The sequence below is a fragment of the Canis aureus genome, chromosome 16 (assembly GCF_053574225.1).
Source record: "Canis aureus isolate CA01 chromosome 16, VMU_Caureus_v.1.0, whole genome shotgun sequence".
NCBI classification, from domain to species: domain Eukaryota; kingdom Metazoa; phylum Chordata; class Mammalia; order Carnivora; family Canidae; genus Canis; species Canis aureus.
The window spans coordinates 22,358,001-22,376,579 of NC_135626.1; the positions used below are offsets into that span (position 1 = coordinate 22,358,001).

The window sequence follows — 18,579 nt, forward strand, 5'->3', positions numbered from 1 at the left end:
TGGAGCCTTACAGTTGCTCGGGTACATTACCAGATGAGGAAGGGGGCTGTGGTCCCGTATACTCCTGAGCGCACCCAGTGTACACGATCCCGGATCAGATGGAGCTCGCACACACAGACAGTGACAAGCGCACAGACTTTCTATTTCCCTTCCAAACTAGACCCCAGGGTTCCTTTCCTCCAGGAAGCCTCGCTCAACAAACTTCATCTTTTCTCTTTATCTCCTCCAATATTATCAGCAGCCAGAAACACCATGTCCACATGTGTCTTCCTAGCATCACCCTGCATTGTTTGCATTATTCCCAGAACCTTCTCCGGGATGGAACCCCATGTGTGTCTTCAGCACCTCCCACATCACTGAAAGGTCGATGGTGCAGAGAGCTCGGCACTTCTACAAATGAAATCAGTCAATCTGATCTTGATCCTGTTCAGGAACCTTCTAGTCGTGGAATCTGGGCAAAAGCTTCTTCTCTCTAGGCCTCTGTTTTCAGTTCTAAAAAGCAGAGAAATCGGATAGTAGAATAGAGCTGCTGTGGTTCTCAGTTCTGGATAACATACCCCACCCTCCCATACCCATCTTCTCAACTTGCGATAAAGGTTCTGGGTAGAGCAACCCTTTAAAAAAAAAAAAAGCCCTCCCCGCCCCCAGGCCCCTCAGGCAAGGAATCAAAGTTGTCAGGATGCATAACAATTTAACAGGGATGAAAGAGGGAGGTAACAACTTTGGTCAAGGGGAATTTGGACACCTCACTAAAGAGCTAGGGATGACAACTACGCATGTAAAGAGATGTTCCGCATCGTTGGTCATGTGCCAAAATACACCTACTGGAGTAGGGCTGGAAAAAAAATGTTTCAAACTGACAATATGAATGCTTAGAACATTCTTGCAAAATATACAGCCACTCTGGGGACATCCCAGCAGTTTCTTACCAAGTTACATATACATTATCACATAACCTAGGAATCCTACTTTTATGTATTTACCCAAGAAAAAGAAAACGCGGTTCACCCAGACACCTGCATAGGAATGTATAGAGCGGCTTTGTTAGTTAATTGCCAAAACCTGGAAACCATGTGACTGTCCTTCCTTGTGTAAATGTGTAAACAAAGTGTGGTGTATCGGGGTCAGGGAGTACTACTCCACAATAAAATACAATGAGCCTACTAATACAGGCAACAATGCCACAGATGACTCTCTGATGCGTTTTGCTAAATGAGAGAAGCCTGGTCCAAAAGGCTGTGTGCTATTTGCTTCCATTTCTATGACTTTTCTGGAAAAGGAACTACGGAGATGGATAACATATCAATGATTGCCAAGCAAAGGCTCACGGGAAGAGGCTGACTACAAGAAGCCAACACGTGGGAATTTGGGGAGTGAGTGGCCTCTTCCGTGTCATGACTGCGGTGGTGAGGACAGAACACTTTGCATTTGTCAGAACCCGTTGAACCGTACGCTACAAAGAGCAAAATTTTGTGTGTAAATTTAAAAATATATTTTAGAAAATGAAAACAAAAAGCCAAAAAGAAATTGTTACCATGGCCATGTTGACATAGTTCTGTTAAAATAATGGCATCCCGTTGGTCCGGTCAAGCCATCCTGCTGCAGACACACACACACACACACACACACACACACCAACAATTCCCTCCATCCCTGTGCAACTCAGGTCTCTGGGATTGAGATGGGAAATTTTTCAGGATGAGCAAAGAGGTGATCAAGTCTGCCTCCTCTCCCCTTCAGCTACCTTCATCTTCCCTTGACACGGTCTGGTGATCAGGCTAAAGCAGGTAGGTCTCTGCAGGGAAGCAGAAGCCTGCTGGGACAGCCTGAGCAGGCTCAGGGCAGCCAGAGGGGCAGCATGCACAGAGCCGGCTGCTCAGGCGCCGAGGGCAAGGGCCTGGATTTCCTTCTACTTCGTTCAACCTGAAACCCAGGGCAAGAGAAGCAGACACGGGTTTAGGGCAGAAGCGCAGAGGAGTGTAGAGGAGAAAGGAATCCCGTCTAAACTCCCATGGAGGAGGAGGAGGAGAGGAAAGAGGTGAGGGAGAGTCTCAGCATTGGTGTCCATCTGCCAGCCTGACTCTCCAATTCCATCTTTCTACTTACTTGCTATGCGAATTGCCGGTTGCTGGTTTGGATAGGTTATGGCTCCAGCCTGGCTTCTTCATCTGTAAAAATGGAAAAATAATAGTACCTACCAAGCCTCAGAAAGTTATTGAGATTATTAAGTGAGTCGATATTTACTCATTCACTGAACAAATATTTTTTGCTCATCTATTATGTACCTGTCACTGACTTAGGTGCATAAAAATTCATATTTTCGTGAGGTTTGCAAGGTAGGCACAGAGACAGTAATAGAAAGTAAATACATAATCCGGTGGGTGGTGGGAATGCCATGAAGAAAAGGAACTGGAAAGGACAGCACAAAAGGAACTATGTTGGGCACCTGGGTGGCTCAGTGGTTGAGCGTCTGCCTGTGGCTCAGGGCATGATCCCAGGGTCCTGGGATCGAGTCCCACATCCTACTCCCTGCAGGGAGCCTGCTTCTCCCTCTGCCTGTGTCTCTGCCTCTCTCTCTGTGTCTCTCGTGAATAAATAAATAAAATCTTTTTAAAAAAGGATGGGGGGCTATGTTACACAAAATGACCAGGGAAGGTGGGGGGGGGGGTGGCGCTCAGGGAGGAGCTAGAGTTTGAGCAGAGACCAGGAGGAATGAGTGTGGCAGGGCGGGGACCATTGCATACAGGGGGAACAGCATGGGTGAAGACTCAGGCCTGCGTGTGCTAGCCAAAGTTGAGGACTAGTGAGGGAGCCAGTGTGTCTCCAGTGGAGGGGAAAGGGTGAAAAATGAGCTCGAGAAGTCGTGAGGGACCAGATGATGATGGGCTGGTAGCGCATCATCTGTGCTTTATCTTTAATTTAGCGTAAGACAAGAAGACATTGAAAGCCTTTGAGGAGTGACATGATCTGACTCATGTTTTCAAGGCTCCTTCCGGACAGTCTGTGAGGAAGAGATGGTAAAGCAGCAGGGTTGAAGGCAGGAAGCCCAGTTAGGAAGCCATTGCCAGAGGAGAGTTGATGGTGGCTCAAACAATAGAAACATATATATAATACTTAGAACAGAACCTGGCACAGGCAAAGTGCTCAGTCAATGTAGTCTAAAATTACTACTGCTAGCATCATCAACTTCTTTAGAGTCATCAAGAATAGGAGGTCTGGGAGGCCCCAAAACAGCCCATGTCCCAGCAGGATCAAAAACACTAGATCCTCCTGGACCCTACATAGGGCTACACGAACTGGTCAACCCATAGCCTCTGGACAAAGAGGTCCCACTGTCCTTCGGTCTCTCTCTCAATCTGCCCCAAGAGAAGAAGCAGGGCTTTTTGACACTTGTTTAGTTTTGGGGACAGAACCCGATGGAAAAAGTCTGGGAGCATAGAGGCTTATGAGAATGGAGAAAGCAAGAGAGTTGGCAGGCTGAGCAGTCCGAGTCTCTATATGATCATCTCACTGCATCCTCAAAATGTGTTCAGGAGTAGTTCATCTCCAGTGCTCGGCTGACAAAGCAGGCCTTAGCAAAGCAAACTGCCCAGGATTTGTGAGTGTCTCCCCGGAGTACAGCTCAGCCTTCCCACATTGGTTGTGTACATTCTGTTTCAGGTCCCTAATCAGGACTCAGAACTCAAGTCATGCTTCTGAGCACTTCCCCTCCTGGAATCAACCAACTCTGAAATCTTTTCGTTCCTTCGTTTGCAAAGGTAAGGTTTCTTCTTCATTATGGAAATCAGTGGATCAGCAAAAAGTGTCATCTCTCTTGACCATTGCTTTTTGCAAACACGAGAATGATACGCTCTTACCTGGTAGAATTTTCCAGACTTCTCTCGGAAAGCCACCTACGTGTGCCAAGTAACTTGACCTCCTTGAAACTTTCTAGTTTTTCTGTTCTAAGGTGGGGGGAGGAAGGGGAATGGGACCCCCATCAAAGCTTTTCCTACTTGTGAAATATCATGCATAACTATGTCAAAAGGAAACCGAGTGTCCTTGGAGAAAAGGCATTCTAAGGCCAACAAAGGAAAAAGTACAAGATAAGCCAGGACGTCTTTACACCAGAAACAAGGAAGCTATCAAACATTATCAAAGATTACGGGATTTGTGTCAGAATGACTCAGGAACCAACTTGAATAGACTCCCCCTGGCCAAAGCTGATGCAATTTAAGCAGGAATAAGGACAATACACTGTATTAAAATACATCAAAACATTTAAATCCATAAGTTCATAATGATACTCAAAAAAATAAAATAAATCGTTGGTCACCCCCAGAGGATGTCGAGGGAACAAACTCTTTCTTCAGAAAACTGAAATAAAGGGAGAGAATCAAGCATTTACCCTGCTTTTCCTTATACAAGTGATACCACTGGTAACCGAATACTTTACGAGGAGAAATAGATCTTTATAGAAGTATTATGGCTGACAAAAGAGTGAGTGACTGCAGTAGCGTCCTAGAAAAACGAATAGGATGGTGGATCTGGGAGAGGGTCATGTGACCAAAAGACACCTGGATATTGACCCCTCCTGAGGAGGAACACGACAGACGCCAAGATAAATCAAGCCTAATCTGATCAAGCTTCCAGATCTAACTGCCAGTTTACAGGAAATTTAGGGACAGTAGAACCCATTAAATGGCACCATAGCATTCAGCAAATTCAGAGTTTGGAAATCTATGGAACAAAGGACCCAGTTTCTTTGAAAAATAAATTCTGGGACGCCTGGGTGGCTAAGTGGTTGAGGGTCTGCCTTTGGCTCAAGTCGTGATTCCAGGTCCTGGGATTGAGTTCCCCATTGGGCTCCCTACAGCAAGCCTGCTTTCCCCTTTGCATGTGTCTTTGTCTCTCTCTGTGTCTCTCATGAAGAAATAAATAAAATCTTAAAAAAAAGAAAGAAAGAAAGAAAGAAAAGAAATTCCAAGAGAAAAAAAATATAGGGAGTGGAAATTATAGACTTTGAGACACAAGAGGACGTATCAATCAAAATATATCGACCTTCTTGGGTCCTGATAAAAAATAAACGAAGGACAAACAAAAAACAAGTTTATGAGACAATCAAAGAGATTTCAACATTAATTGAGTACATGATGAAATTAAGAAATTAATGTTCAGTGTCTTGGGTGTACATCAATTAGCTCTCGCCACATAACAAGCCACCCCAACATTTAATGGTTTAGATCAATGACTATCTTATTTGCTAGTGATTCTGTGAGTCACTGCTTTGGGTAGATGCCAGTGGGGATGGCTGAAGTCTGTCCCATACAGTGTGGTTGGATCACTTGTGCGTGGACTTAACAAGAACAGTTGTGTCCTCTCTCACCACACAAGGTCTTTCATTCTGAAGGAGGCTTTGGGCTTTTCACATGGTGGCAGAAACATTTGCAGCAAGAGGCAAGAAAGGGAAAGCCCGATGGACAAGTGTTTTCTGAGCTTCTGTCTGGCGTGATGTTTGTCATTGTCCCATTGACCAAGAGTGTCACGCTATCAAGCCCAGAGTCAACATAGAAGGACTCTTCACAAGGGTGTAAGCATTGACAGGGATGCTTCATTGGGGGTTATGCTGTAGTATAACAACCTACCCCAGTGTGATAGTGGTATCATGGTTTTAAAAGAGTGTTCATCAGTGTGCCTGGGTGGCCTAGTTGGTTAAGAATTCAACTCTTGGTTTCAGTTCAGGTCCATGATCTCATGGGTGGTGGGGTTGAGCCCCATGTCAGGTTCCCTGCTCAGCAAGGAATCTGCTTGAAGATTCTCTCCCTCTGCCCCTCCCACTAAAATAAATAAGTCTTTTTTTTAAGATTTATTTATTTATTTATGATAGACTTAGAGAGAGAGAGGCAGAGACATGGGAGGAAGGAGAAGTAGGCTCCATGCCGGGAGCCTGACGTGGGACTTGATCCCGGGACTCCAGGATCACGCCCTGGACTAAAGGCAGGTGCTAAACCACTGAGCCACCCAGGGATCCCCAATAAATCAGTCTTTACATAAAAGAATGCTTATCATCTAGTAATGGGTATTAAAATATTGTCATAAAAATGATCTGCTTCAAAGTAATCGGGAAAGTGGGAGGAAGGGAGGAGTGGGGGTAGAAAGGAAATAAGATTTTTTAGGAGTTTACTGAGGCCGGTTGATGAGAATATGGTGGCTTGTTGTATTAGCGTCTCTACTTTTCCATGTGTTTGAGATTTTTGGTGAAATCGAGTTCTCTTTTTAATGGCTGGCCTGCTTCTAATACTAGAACCCAAGGAGGGCAAGAGGATCCTCAGCATCATTACAAGATGTCATGACCCACTTCCAAGGAAATGAGGAGTGAGGCAGCATCAGGGAAACTTTTCTAGGTGCTCTGGTCCCTGTGGCTCCCTGGACGGAGCATGAAACGGGCAGCCTGTATCAGCAACATGGCAGGTGAATACCTCCAGCAGCCCTTATGTATGAAATACCTATGACTTCATTTATTAGTATTCGCTTTTTCCCCCAGGTTATTTGGGGACCTAGGACACAGACCGGTTTTGGATGATCGATTGCAAATCATCACAATTATTAACTGAAAGAAAAACAGGAGAATGAGAACTCAGGAGCTGTCAAGGAGGTGGGGGTGAGAGGCAGGAACTCTATTAACAGACTTTCAGAGGAGGAAGAAGAGAAGAGGAGACGAATCTTATCCCCCTGGGATCAAGTAACATTCATGGCATGCATAATGTATACCAAACATTTGTCTGCATGGAAAAAGGAAAAACGGTTAAAGCAAATTAGACACGATTCGTCCCTTTAAAGTGCTTGCAGTCATTTATTTGCTCAAAATGTTTATTGAGTGCCTACTGCATGCCAAGCCCTGTGAGATGCTGGATGAGAATAAAAGGACGACTTAAGATACTTTTCCAATGTGCATGAATGACAATTATTCTAGTTGTAATAATAAATTACAATTCAAATCAGTGTAAGCAGTGAATACAACTTATTGGCACGTAGCTAGGAAGGCTACGGGTGGCTTCAGGCATATCTATATCCAGGTGCTCCAACAATGTTGCCAGAAATCCACGTCTCTCTGTCCCTTGGATCTGCTTCCCTCTCTGTGGGCATCATTCCCAGACAGACTTTCGCACCGGCAGCAACAGGTTTATGTACTACCACATTGGCAGCAAGTGTCCCAGGATTCAGTGTCGCTGGAACAGCTTGGCCCGGTGCCCAGCCCCAGTTGGGGAGAGGAAGGCTCTGCTGGACCAGGAGTGAGTTGTGGGCCTGGCTCTGTGACGGGGAGGAGGTCTGAGCTGCTGAGCCTCATGACTGAGAAAGAAGCCCGCCCCCAAAGGATCATCACAGTGCAGCCACCAGAAGAAGGGAGGATGGGCAGTGGCCCAGCGGAGCAACAGATGTCCTCTAGACACCTACGGTCCCTCACTTGCTCGGTACATTTTCCCTGAGCACATGGTATGTTCCAGACTATTCTAGGTCTGCTGAATCTGGGGATTCAGCACTGGTCAAGACAGACAGGCCCTGGAGCTGCCACTCTAGAGGTGGAAGCAGAGAACAGACACCTGTAGAACACATTTGGGTTTAAATTACAGATCCTGATTTCCTATGAAGCCAAGAAACAAGATGCTGTAAGAGAATCAGAAAATCTTCTTGAAATGGGCGGGCAGGGAGGTCTCAGTGCAGAGGTGACATTAAAGCTTGAGCTGGGCAGGTGGAGGACTGTGGTGCGCACCCTGTGCATGCCAAGTCGGTCGCTGAATGCGGCCCGGTCCAGGACCTTGAGAAGCCCAAGGCTGGATGGGAGAGACACCCACCTGCCCTATGGGGCACCAAGTGCTCTACACAGTGGGGTCCCTCCCAGGAGGGAAGAAACTAAGTCCCCGGGGCACAGGTGGGGTGGGTGGGGAGGGCGAGCATGGGGAGGGGTTAGAAGGCTCTACAAAGACATCTGAACAGAGTCTTAATGGATGAGTAGACACAAATAACAGAAAGAGAATTACAGGCCAGGAGAATGAGCACAAGGTAAAGTTCAGGCGTGTTTGGAGAAGGTTGAAGCTCCTGCTAGCGGGCACTCGGGCTTCATCAGGCGGGGCATCTGTAAGTCCCTGGCGGCCACCGTGACACGTACCCGGACTGAGGGCCAAACCAAAGCTGAGTTCATTGTGTAGCGAAATAGAAAAGGGCATGGACCCTCCAGAGCAGTCTGGAGGGCTTCATGGAGGAGAGGACTTGGAGCTGCTCTTTGAATGAATACCTACCTCTCCCTCCTCTTTATCTCCCAACAGCCAGCAGGTCTTTAGTAAGCAAGCTAGAGGGTAGAGGAGGCATGACGCAGAATGAGGCATGACCTCTGACTTCAGCTTGCTGGTTGTGGAGTGGACTCTAGGTTAGACTCGCCTCGCCTCTGCACTGGCAGGAGCCAGAATCTAGAGCACCACATAATGATCCAGTTGGCGCCCTGAGGTTCAGGAAGGGGAAGTGACTTGCACGAGGTCACGGAGAAAACCTGAGACTGGAATCGTAGCAGCTCCCCCTGTCTCTGGGCAGATGAGGGCTTTGGCCCTGGGACCTGCTACCCATCTGTGCTGGTTCTGCCCCCTGCCCGGGGCCTCCCAGAACAAGCCCAGTCTCTTTCTAATATGTGAATAAGGGGTTGAAATTCTCAATCTTTCTTTCCTAAGTCCAATTCTTTCCATTTTGCCCCCAGATGGCTCAGGATTCAGACTCTTTACCCCCCACCCCCACCCCCACAATCTGTCAAAGTCGGCCTCAGAGCGCGGAGCATAGGGCTGGACACTGGCTTTGCACAGAGTGGATTAGCACCTTCTATCCTCCGAGCAACACGGCATCGCTGGGCTCACCAGCCTGTAGGCACCGTCTGTGGAGCACGAGTCCAACCAAGGGCTCCCCAAAGTCATTTGCATGAGCTCCACCGGCAGCCTCCAGACAGGTGCCTCCCAGTTTGAAATTAATTTAGTGGCAGCCAATGACTCCACCAGGAAGTCCTCTAGAGAGGATGTTCCTCAACTGTGTGGGGCTTGTGGCAGGCAGGGGAGAAAGGAGTGGGCAGAGGGAGGGAAGGTGCAAGGGCCAGAATGTGAGCTGGAGTCGGCCCCACGCAGGGTCCCCCTTTCTCTCTAGCTCCTGACCACTGCACCTGCTCTCACCCTTTCCCGAGGGAAATAAGGCTGCTAAGCTGCCGCTTTGTGAAATGCTGGGGTAAGAAGAGCCCTGTGAGGAGCCTGGAAGCTCTCCCAGGCCTGCTGCGCTGCCACTTTGGGTCCGCTTCTCTAGGCCAACTTGGCATCCCTAAACCCGATGCGTACAGCTTCATACAGGTGTATTTTTCTTAGACAATGATGACAACAATCCCTGATTGCTGGGGGCTACCCTGAAGCTTCCTAAAGGCCATCAGTTATCATCTACAATCCATTGTTGGGGGACAGGGCCTTTGTTCCTAATTATCAGTGGTGAGGGCTAGGATTTAGGATCCATCATTCCCAGCCAGCGAGATGCTCAAAGGTGCTCCCAGAGGCACTAGGAAGGAACAGTCAAGACTTGGGCTGCCAGAGAAAATACAGAACCCCTATTAGTCTGAATTTCACATAAACACCGATTACAATTTTAGTGTAAGTATAACCGAAATTCTGCATGGGACATACTTACCTAAAAATTTTTTTTATTTGTCATTTATGTGAAATCCAAATTAGCTGGCCATCCGTATTTTTATTTGCTAAATCTGAGCCAGGCCCCTAAGTGAGGGGAAGCAAGACCCCAGTCCGAGCACCTAGCTGCACCCCATCTTCTCACTCGCTCACGCTCAGTCCTGCCCCTGCCTCCTGTGGCCCTCACTGCCACAGAGCTGAGAGCAGGGAAGAAGTGGGGAGTCCCCAGAGCAGTGGCTGAGGTGCTGTGAGAAAATAAGAGAGAAGGAAAAGAGAGAGAGAAAAGCTGGGTCAGAGGGAGATAGGACCCTCCTGGAGGCTCCCTGCCCTTGCACAAGTGGGGTCATGAGGGTGGAAGGAGGGGCCACAGAGCACCACGTGAGGGCAGTGGGCCCTGTGTCCCAGCCCTGAGACAGAGGCAGTGGGAGCCATAAAGCTTCTTAGAGGTAAATTATCTCCCTGTGAGGCAGCCCGGTCCCCAGCAGAGAGAGAGCAGAACAGGAGCTGATTACTGCTGACAAGCTGGGGCGTCTTTAAACCTCTGGTCCCCACTCTCTTAAAGATCCAGCCCTGCCACCACTCAGTGTGGTCTCCACAGGGGAGCTCAAGATTCTCAAACACCCGTGAGAAGTGCCCAGTTTTCATTCCATCTGAGGGTGAGTGCCTGGCTCAGAGGGTAGCAGGCTCCAGATTAAGCCTGGACAGGTGGTGCCAGGCCCCCAGACCTGCAGCTCCCATTCCCTATCTCCTTTCAGGGCCCCAGCTCCCCTGCCCACCTACCCCACCCTGCCCCCCGCTGCCCCCCACCCCACATTGTCTCTGGCCTCTGAGACCAGGGCCTCTGCAACAAACAGCTGCATCAGGCCCCAGGAGAGCATCCCAATCCAGCACCACCCCAGCCTGTTATCAGAAACAAGCCCTGTCGGTTTCCCGTCGGCCTTCCCCCCTGCACAGAGCCTGAATGACTTCTATTCAGAGCTGTAAGTCCCTCACATGTCAGCCTACACCCAAGGCAGGGATCCCTGTGCCTGCCCAGCCCTCAGGGAGCTCGCTTTCTAGAAAGAGTGACAAGGACAAGGTCCTGCCCCAACACCTGCAGCCTGGGCTTTGTGGAGGCTGAGGCATGAGCCAAGAGCTGGGAAACTGGGGAGCCAAGGGGTCAGGGAGTGGGGGGGCAGTGATCAGGACCGTTTCACAGCAGAGATTAACCACTTCCTTCCCTGTTGCAATTTAAACTGCTCCTGGTTCCATCCACTCACCAGTCCAGTTTCTGCCAAATCCAAGTTCTTTCCAATCTGTGAAGACAATGCTGGAACTCCCCAGCCCTTTCTTCCTCAAGTCCAGTGCCTCTGACTCTGCCCCAGATGGTTCAGGGTTCACTCTTCACCAGCCACCTCCAGTTTGTCAAAGTCTACCTCAAAGTGTGGAGACTAGCAGGGGATACCAGGTGCTCAGAGAGACACTTTCACCTCCTTTTTGTGAACACCCTGCCTCTATTAATGCTGCCTAAGATTTTGCTAATCCCTAGCCAAAGGTTAGACTGAACCCCAGCCACTGATCCAGTCACAGTAAGAGATGGAAATGCCCCAGAAGTCAGGTATTTGAGGAGCCCTGAAGCAGGAGAGAGACTCGGAAGCTCTGAGGTTGCCTTTGGCAAATCCTTCTTTCTCTCCTATTTTTATTTCTGCTCTCAGCCACCCAGACCAGCCACACCCCGACCCCCACCAGGCTTCTTTTCTCTTTCAGCTTCTCTCTTCCACCTCTTCTCATCCTGACATCAGATAATAGCATGACCTTGGGCGAGTCACTTTGCCCCTCCAAAGCTCTCTCATTCTTGCTCTGAAAATGGCAGTAATAATCCCTGGGCTGCTTACTTCCCAGGGCCTGCGTGAAGCTCGACTGAGATAATTAATGGATGAGAAAGCACTTTGAAAACTATTCAACGCTGCACAAATAAAAGGCATTATTTATTTATTTATTTATTTATTTATTTATTTATTTATCCATTTATTTATTAATCTTGCACATGACCCTCTGCGGAGATGCCACAAAGGGAGAGGAATAAGGAGAGCTCGTGACTGCCCAGGGCTTGAATCTTGGAATGCCAGAGCTGGAGGGACTTTTGGGAAGCAGAGAGCATACCCCCTTTATTTTACAGATAGGGAAACTGAGGCCTGGGGAAGTTGAGTAACCTGTCCACACTTGTATTAATGCAGCCCAACGTTTTACTACGTCCTAGCCAAAGATTAGACCGAGCCCCAGCCACTGACCTAGTCACATTTAGGGAAGAAAATCCCCCAGAAGTCAAATATTTGAGGAGCCACAGAGCAGAAGGAGAAATTCCAAGGCTCTGTTTGCAAGTACTCCTTTCTCTCTCTCCCCTGTTTTTTATTTCTCTGCCACCCAGACCCTCCCCCCGCGAAGGTCATGCAGCCAAGAGGAACAAAGCCAGGATTCCAAGGACAGGCTAGTTTCGGAGTGCACACCCCTCGCCACTGTGCAAGCTCACCCTGTGTGTTGGGAGCAGGGGCTGCAGGCCAGGACTCCTTCCACTCCGCACTGGTCGCTGAACCCTGACAGGGCCTGGAGAGCAGCTCAGAGTGGCCCTGTCCCTTGACACCCACTGTCACCTTGATACCTAACAATTTAAGGATTTATGGCTCTGGGTCAGAAGGAGGCTTGGGGGAAAAGCAAGCCCTGAGGGAAAGGTACAAGCCCTAGCAAGAGGACAAAGGGCTTCTAGGAACAGGGAGAAGTGAGAGAGTAGAGAATGAGCTCCCCAGAAGATGAGGGCAGAGGAGTGGCGCTTTAGAGGATGGTGGCAGGTGTGTGACAAGGACAGAGCCGGAGCTGCTCTGCATGGGCGCTCGGGCATTTGTGTGATGTCTGCTCGGCGTGGCCCCTTTCTTAGGAACTGTGCTCGCTCGGCTTGAGGACAGGCTAAAAGTCCCCCTTTCCCCTGGGGACCTCCCAGGCTAGTAAGGCACAAGCAAGTCTACAGACCACTCCAGAATACCCAGGAGGTGCCAGCCCCAGGGATCCACACCAGACACACAAAGGTCCCCAGGCACATACCCTGAACCCAGCATTTCATGTTCTAGAAAGCATCCCATTCTTTTCAGACTAGAAAAAAATGCTCAGGGTTTTAAAGGAGAAGGGGGTCAAAGTGGATTCAAAATCAAGAGTCCTGCGTTTTGGTCTCAGTCGTGGGCCTTGCTCTGTGCTCTGTGATCTTGGACAAGTCACTGGGCCCTTACTGGCCACCATCTTTCTAGCTGTGAAATGGGATGATCAAACCCACCCACCTCGTCAGGCTATCCTAAAGATGGGAGCCGTTGGCTCTGAAATCACTTGGTTTAGGAGGTGCCAACAGCCGTGCAGATGCTGACTCCTGTGGCAAGGGAGTGGGGCTGGGGTGACTAGGAAAGTGGGGGGAGGGGTGCAGTGCCCCTGTGTCTGAGCTGACCCTGGGGACAGGCACCTGAGGCTCCTGCTTTGGGGCCCTGATGCTTCTACTGTGTTGATGCCGGTACCCCCTCCACGAGCTCACTGCTGAACATGCTGTAACGGGGTTTCATTACCCAGACCCAGGGAATGGGCCATTGCGAGCCCCGAACTTTGGACAGAGCAGCAGCACATGGGAGCACAGGGGTGGCTCAATGCAGCCCAGGAACAGAATCCTAGGCTCAAATTAAGGAAGAGCAGATCTTTTTCTCTTTCTTTTAAGATTTTATATATCTATTTGAGATAGAGAGAAAGTGAGACAGAGCAGGAGCAGAGGGGGAGGGGCAGAGGGAGAGGGAGAAGCAGACTCCCTGCTGAGCAGGGAGCCTGACACAGGGCTGGATCCCAGGACCCCAAGATCATGACCGGAGCTGAAGGCAAATGCTTCACCGACTGAGCCACCCAGGTGCCCCAAGAGCAGGTGTTTCTGTTGGAGAAGAGATGACTCAGGGCACAGGAGTCCACGTCCCCATCCGGAGCTCTGTCCACTGTCCCCCCTGACTCCTTGCAGTTCCAGCCCCCAGGAACCTGCCCACACCTACCCTTCAGCTCCACACCAGGCTGGATAATTCAGACTGGCAGCTGGGTATGAGGCCAGAGGCAGAGCTGTAGCCAGGACCCTCAAGGAAAGGTCACAGACATGTCTCCGCCCTGTGGCCCACAAATGCCTTTAGCCTATCCTGGGGGCTTCTGCATGGGAAGGCCTATGGGGGGGATGAGCACCCCCCTCCCGTGGATAGAATTGGTGACCACTGTCTGCTCCCAGATCTTCAATAGTTCCCCACCGCCTCTTTCCAAGTAACTCCAACCTGCTTCCTGAGCTCCGTCTTGCAATCTTCCACTCTCCACCCTCAAGCCATCCCTCGTCCTTAGATGTCCTTCCTTCCCATCCCATCCTGTTGAAAATACCCATCCTCCAACGTCCTCTGGAGGTAGAGAAATCCGAGTCTGAATTCCAGCCCAGTAACTGAACAGCAGCATTGCAGGACCGGCCTCTTATGCTTCCTGCTTCAGTGTCTGCATCCGTGAAGTGGGGCTGGTGCAGATGACAAGCATGGCTTCAAATAGCCCTTCTCCAACTCTGGCGTGCGTGTGATCACCTGGAGATCTTGTTATCCAGCAGACTCTGATTCAGCAAATCTGGGGTGGGGCCCGAGTGTCTGCATTGCTAACAAGCTCCCTGGGGCTGCTGCTGGCGCCGCTAACACACTTGGAGTTACAGGGCTTAAACGCCTCACCTAATGCCCAGCAAACAGCATTAGCTCCCTGCCATGGGGGATGGAGGGGTGCAGCTAGAGGGTATGGGGTCCCCCAATATCCCTGGGGGCTTTGAGCCTCCACCTCCTTTCCACCTACCTTAGCAGATTTTTAAATGTACTAATAGTCTATGAGGGGTTATAACCCTACAACCCTTGAACCTCAAAGATGGCCTCTTAAGAGACCTCCTTCCCAACAAATAGTAGCTTTGAGAATAAAAGAGACGAGATGGATCCCAAAAGGGCACCCCACTCTGCCTCGTCGGCATTAGGGAAGGGCAGCTGGGGGTGGGTCTGAAGCCTGGCCCTCAGGCATCTGCTTGTTCCCAGAAGGGTGCTCTCCAAGCTGGGCTGAGCCATCGCCCACCTGCACATCCTGCAGGAAGCAGACCTGGGGTGTGGAACCTGCCCCCTGCAGCTGGGGGTGGGGGTCCATCCACCAACCTCACATGACATGGGCCTAGACACCTCCCTTCTGGGGGCCCCAGTTGGCTCACAGCAGCACTCAAGGGACATGCAGGGGCTTCCACCTCTTCTGTGAGAACAAAGGCAGGTAGGAGGTGAGGGCATGAAGGGCTAAGGCCTGAGGGGTGTGGGGGCGGGGGTGGAAAGGAGAACCAAAACACCCAAAGGAAAAAACTTCCACTTGTAAACTAAATAGAGTTACTTTGTCAGGAAACAGCACATGGCACCATAAAAATTAAAGTAATTTACTATGGAATGCCATCCAGGTTTGTGTTAGTCCCCCGTTGGAAGCACAGAGCTAGCCTGAGTCAAGAACATCAGAAGTGTGGGCAGGAGCAGGGGGAGGGCCACAGCAACCCCACCTGGCTCCAGGCAAACGAGGCAGGATAGGTGGGCCCTATGGCAGCCAGAGAGCCACGCCACCGCTCCCCTTGTTGGGTGAAGCAGGATGAGGCGGAGCCCAGGAGAAAGCCGGAGGGGCAGGAGGCCCATCCAGGCCAGGTGCTGCTGTGAGCCAACTGGGGCCCCCAGAGGGGAGGTGCCTAGGCCCATCCAGGGCAGGGTGGGCTCAGCCTCCTAGAAGGTTCTAAATGTGGTCAGGCTGCCCATCCCAGGCGCTGCCAACACTGCACCCCTACAAAGTGAGACTGGCCTCAGATGCCTCCAGCAAAATGGCAAGAGACCAGGGTTCGAATCCTGTCCTAACTCTCACTGACTGAGTAGCAGGGCAAGATGCGAAAACTTCCGGAAGCTTAGTTTTCTCATTTCATCTGCAAGATGGGGATAATTCCCCTCAGCTCATTGGGTTGTAGGGAGGATTAAATGAGAGTATCTGATTCCCCCTAGGAGCTCAGCACTGCCAAGAAGTCCCTCAATCAGGGCCCGCCGCTCTGGGAGAAAGCTGTGCCAGCCACACTGCCCCTCCACGCACTACCCTTCGCTCGCCGTGCACCTCCTCCCCTGTCTGCTCAGCTTGAGTGTGAAGCCCCCCACTGGCAGCAACAACATAGTAACAGCTGTCGCCATCCACCTGTATCCTGTGAGGGAACAGAGGCGTTGAGACACTTGCCCCCCGTCACACAGCAGCAAGCCTGGCGTTGGGCCCTGCCCAGCTCCAAGGCGTTGGTTCTTAACTACTTCCTTAAACTTCCTCTGCTGCCATGGGAAGAGTAGTGCCCGGAGCTCCAGATCCTCAGCTCTGCCACAGGTAAACTGTGCCCTGGGCACATTACTCCCTCCCGAGCCTCAGTTGGCCCACCTGCAACAAGGAGGTGACCGCTAAGGATCTGCTGGCTCTGATGTGCTCCAATTGTAATGAGCTGCCCTAAAGGGTTTGGTGCTCCACCCAAAAAGTGATGACTTTGCCAGAGGGATGACAGCCAGGACATAGGAGACGGGCCCAGTGGCCCACTTACCTCTCCTAATGACAGGCTCACGCCTTGCCACTCCTGCTTCATCTGCCGGGTCCCTGCTGCCCGACAGGGACAAGCTCCCGCGTCACCACAGCAGAACGGGAATCTCTGATCTGACTTTGGATGTAAATCTCTCATACACACGCTCTCTCTCTTTCCCACTCCCAGCGGCTCCCCAGAGCTTCTGTGATCAAAGAGCCTTTACTGTAAGTCTCCCAGGGCTGGCTCCGCTGGGAGGAGGGGAGGAGCCAGCCCGCCAGGCTCCAGGGGAGGAACCCCAGGGAGGCCTCCTGCCAGCTCCGCTCTGGCCCGGGCTGCGGCACAGGTACAGCACAGGTGGGGCTGGGGCCCTGATCTTTAAAGTGAAGACTATATGGTCCACCCCCCACTGACTGATCTCTTGTATGGAGCCAGAAACTCATCCCCATGTGGTCCCAAAGAAGCATCTCTGCCTGGCCGGGAGACCAAGAGAGACTGGCTCCATCCGGTCCCTGTTGTGACCAGATCTCCCTGACCCTGGTTGTCAGTAATCCCATTGGGACAGTAGGGCCTGCCTACCTCCTGGACTTGAAGCCATGCTGGTGAGGCCCAGAACTTAACCATGTGTCTGCACCCAGGAGGACGCAAGCAGTGGCCAGCCTGGCCTTCCCTCTCCCTGCTGCCCCTTTGGTGAGGCTCAGGGTCCTAATCTCTAAAATGCAGCCCAGCATCCGCCCCTTAGGGTGAATATAAAAAGTAAATAGCCAGTGTGATGCACATGGTGCTCATAAGGAGGGGCCACATGCTCCCCTCCAAATCCCAGCTCCTGCATCTCTGAGAGCCGGCTCCTGGGGCTCCCTTCTCCTGGCTGCCGATGTGGCATTCAGAAGAGACCCCCCCCAACACACAAGTCCCCCTGCCCGCCCCTCCCCTGAGGCCCAGAGCTCTATATTTGGTGCATCACAGGATTTATTGTCGGGAGTGTCTAGCCACGCAGGGCCACCACGGACAGTAGGGCGCCAGCTGTCCTCCCAGAAGCTCAGTGGGAGAGAACTGGGTAGCGCCATCCTTCTTAGCCACCAACCGTTATTATTGCCCAGAGACCAAGCAGGTCGGGGCCTTTCTGTCCTGGCTAAGTGGTTGTCGGCCCGTGGGCAGGAGAGTAGAGGGATTCGGGCCAGGAGAGAGGGCTGTAGATCTCCAGCTGTCTCCCACCCAGTGGCTGCAACAGTCGCTGCTCAGATTCATCGGGAGGACCCACTCCCGGCAGATAAGCAGGCCGATATATCTCCCGTCAGAGACTCCCGCTCAAGGGCAGCACCATAAATCCCGGGGTGGGAGCGAGCAAGCGAGCAAGCCAACCACTCCTTGGCGAGCATCTTTCCTCCCGGGGCCCAGCCGCTCTGCACTTGGCTGGCACGGGAGCCTGCACGGAGCATAATCTGCAGTTCTGCATCTGATCCATCAATAACCCCGGGAGAGGAGCCCCCCTCCCGCTCCACGCTGGCTGAGACAACCGCCTGTTTTTCACCTCTCCCTGAAGCTGGGAGTTTAATTCTCCCCCTGGACCGGGATCTCTCTCACTTCTTGGAACGGTTCTGTGGCTGCCTGCCTGTGTTCTCCCGCTCCTCAAACCTTCCCAACCCAGGCTGCTGAGGAGAGGCAGGAGTGCTCCTGGCATTGCCAGGAAGGAAGGGTGGGTGGGAAGGCAAGGGTGGGGGGCTCCAGCAGGGAGAGGTGAGCTTGGTTGGAAGCCCAGAGCCACAGACTCTTCAGCCAGCAGGCTACTTTTGCCTAGAGGTTCCCAACTGTACAATAGGTCTGCATTTATTTTTTCCAACAATTATTAACAAGCCCATCCTCTTCTGAATGCTACATGGAGCCATCAATAAGATAAGACCTCCCCCCCTCCCTCCGAGCAAGCTGGCACTCCAGTGAAGGAGACCAGCCATGTTGAGGTAAACCCGCGGAGAACTGAGATTCTTTCAGATAATCATGACTACGAAGAAAATCGAAAGGGTGCCAGAAGAGAGAGTGACCGGGGTGAGGCCATCAGGTAAGCTATGCGTTTCAAGGAGGTCTGGGGAAATGGCATTTGAGCTGAGGACTCAGTGATAAGGAGAAACAGCCAGGGAAGGACATGACGGAATGGTATTTGAGGCAGAGGGAACAGCAAATGCAAGGTCCTGGGAAGGAGTTTAGCATGTTCACATAGAAAGGAAACGTCTCCAGAATACAGGGGTGTGGCTGGGGCCTGGGGGTCAGGCAGGGAATGCCGTT

The 18,579-nt window shown here is 51.2% G+C and overlaps 1 long non-coding RNA gene across 1 annotated transcript; it reads right to left on the reverse strand.

The window, feature by feature from the left end:
* Positions 1-286: 286 nt before the first annotated feature.
* LOC144285277 (uncharacterized) lies at positions 287-16,503 on the reverse strand. Its single transcript, XR_013353604.1, has 3 exons — positions 16,324-16,503; positions 2,107-2,168; positions 287-492 (listed from the first exon to the last, which is right to left on the reverse strand). It is a non-coding gene; the product is annotated as an uncharacterized LOC144285277 (long non-coding RNA).
* Positions 16,504-18,579: the final 2,076 nt, after the last annotated feature.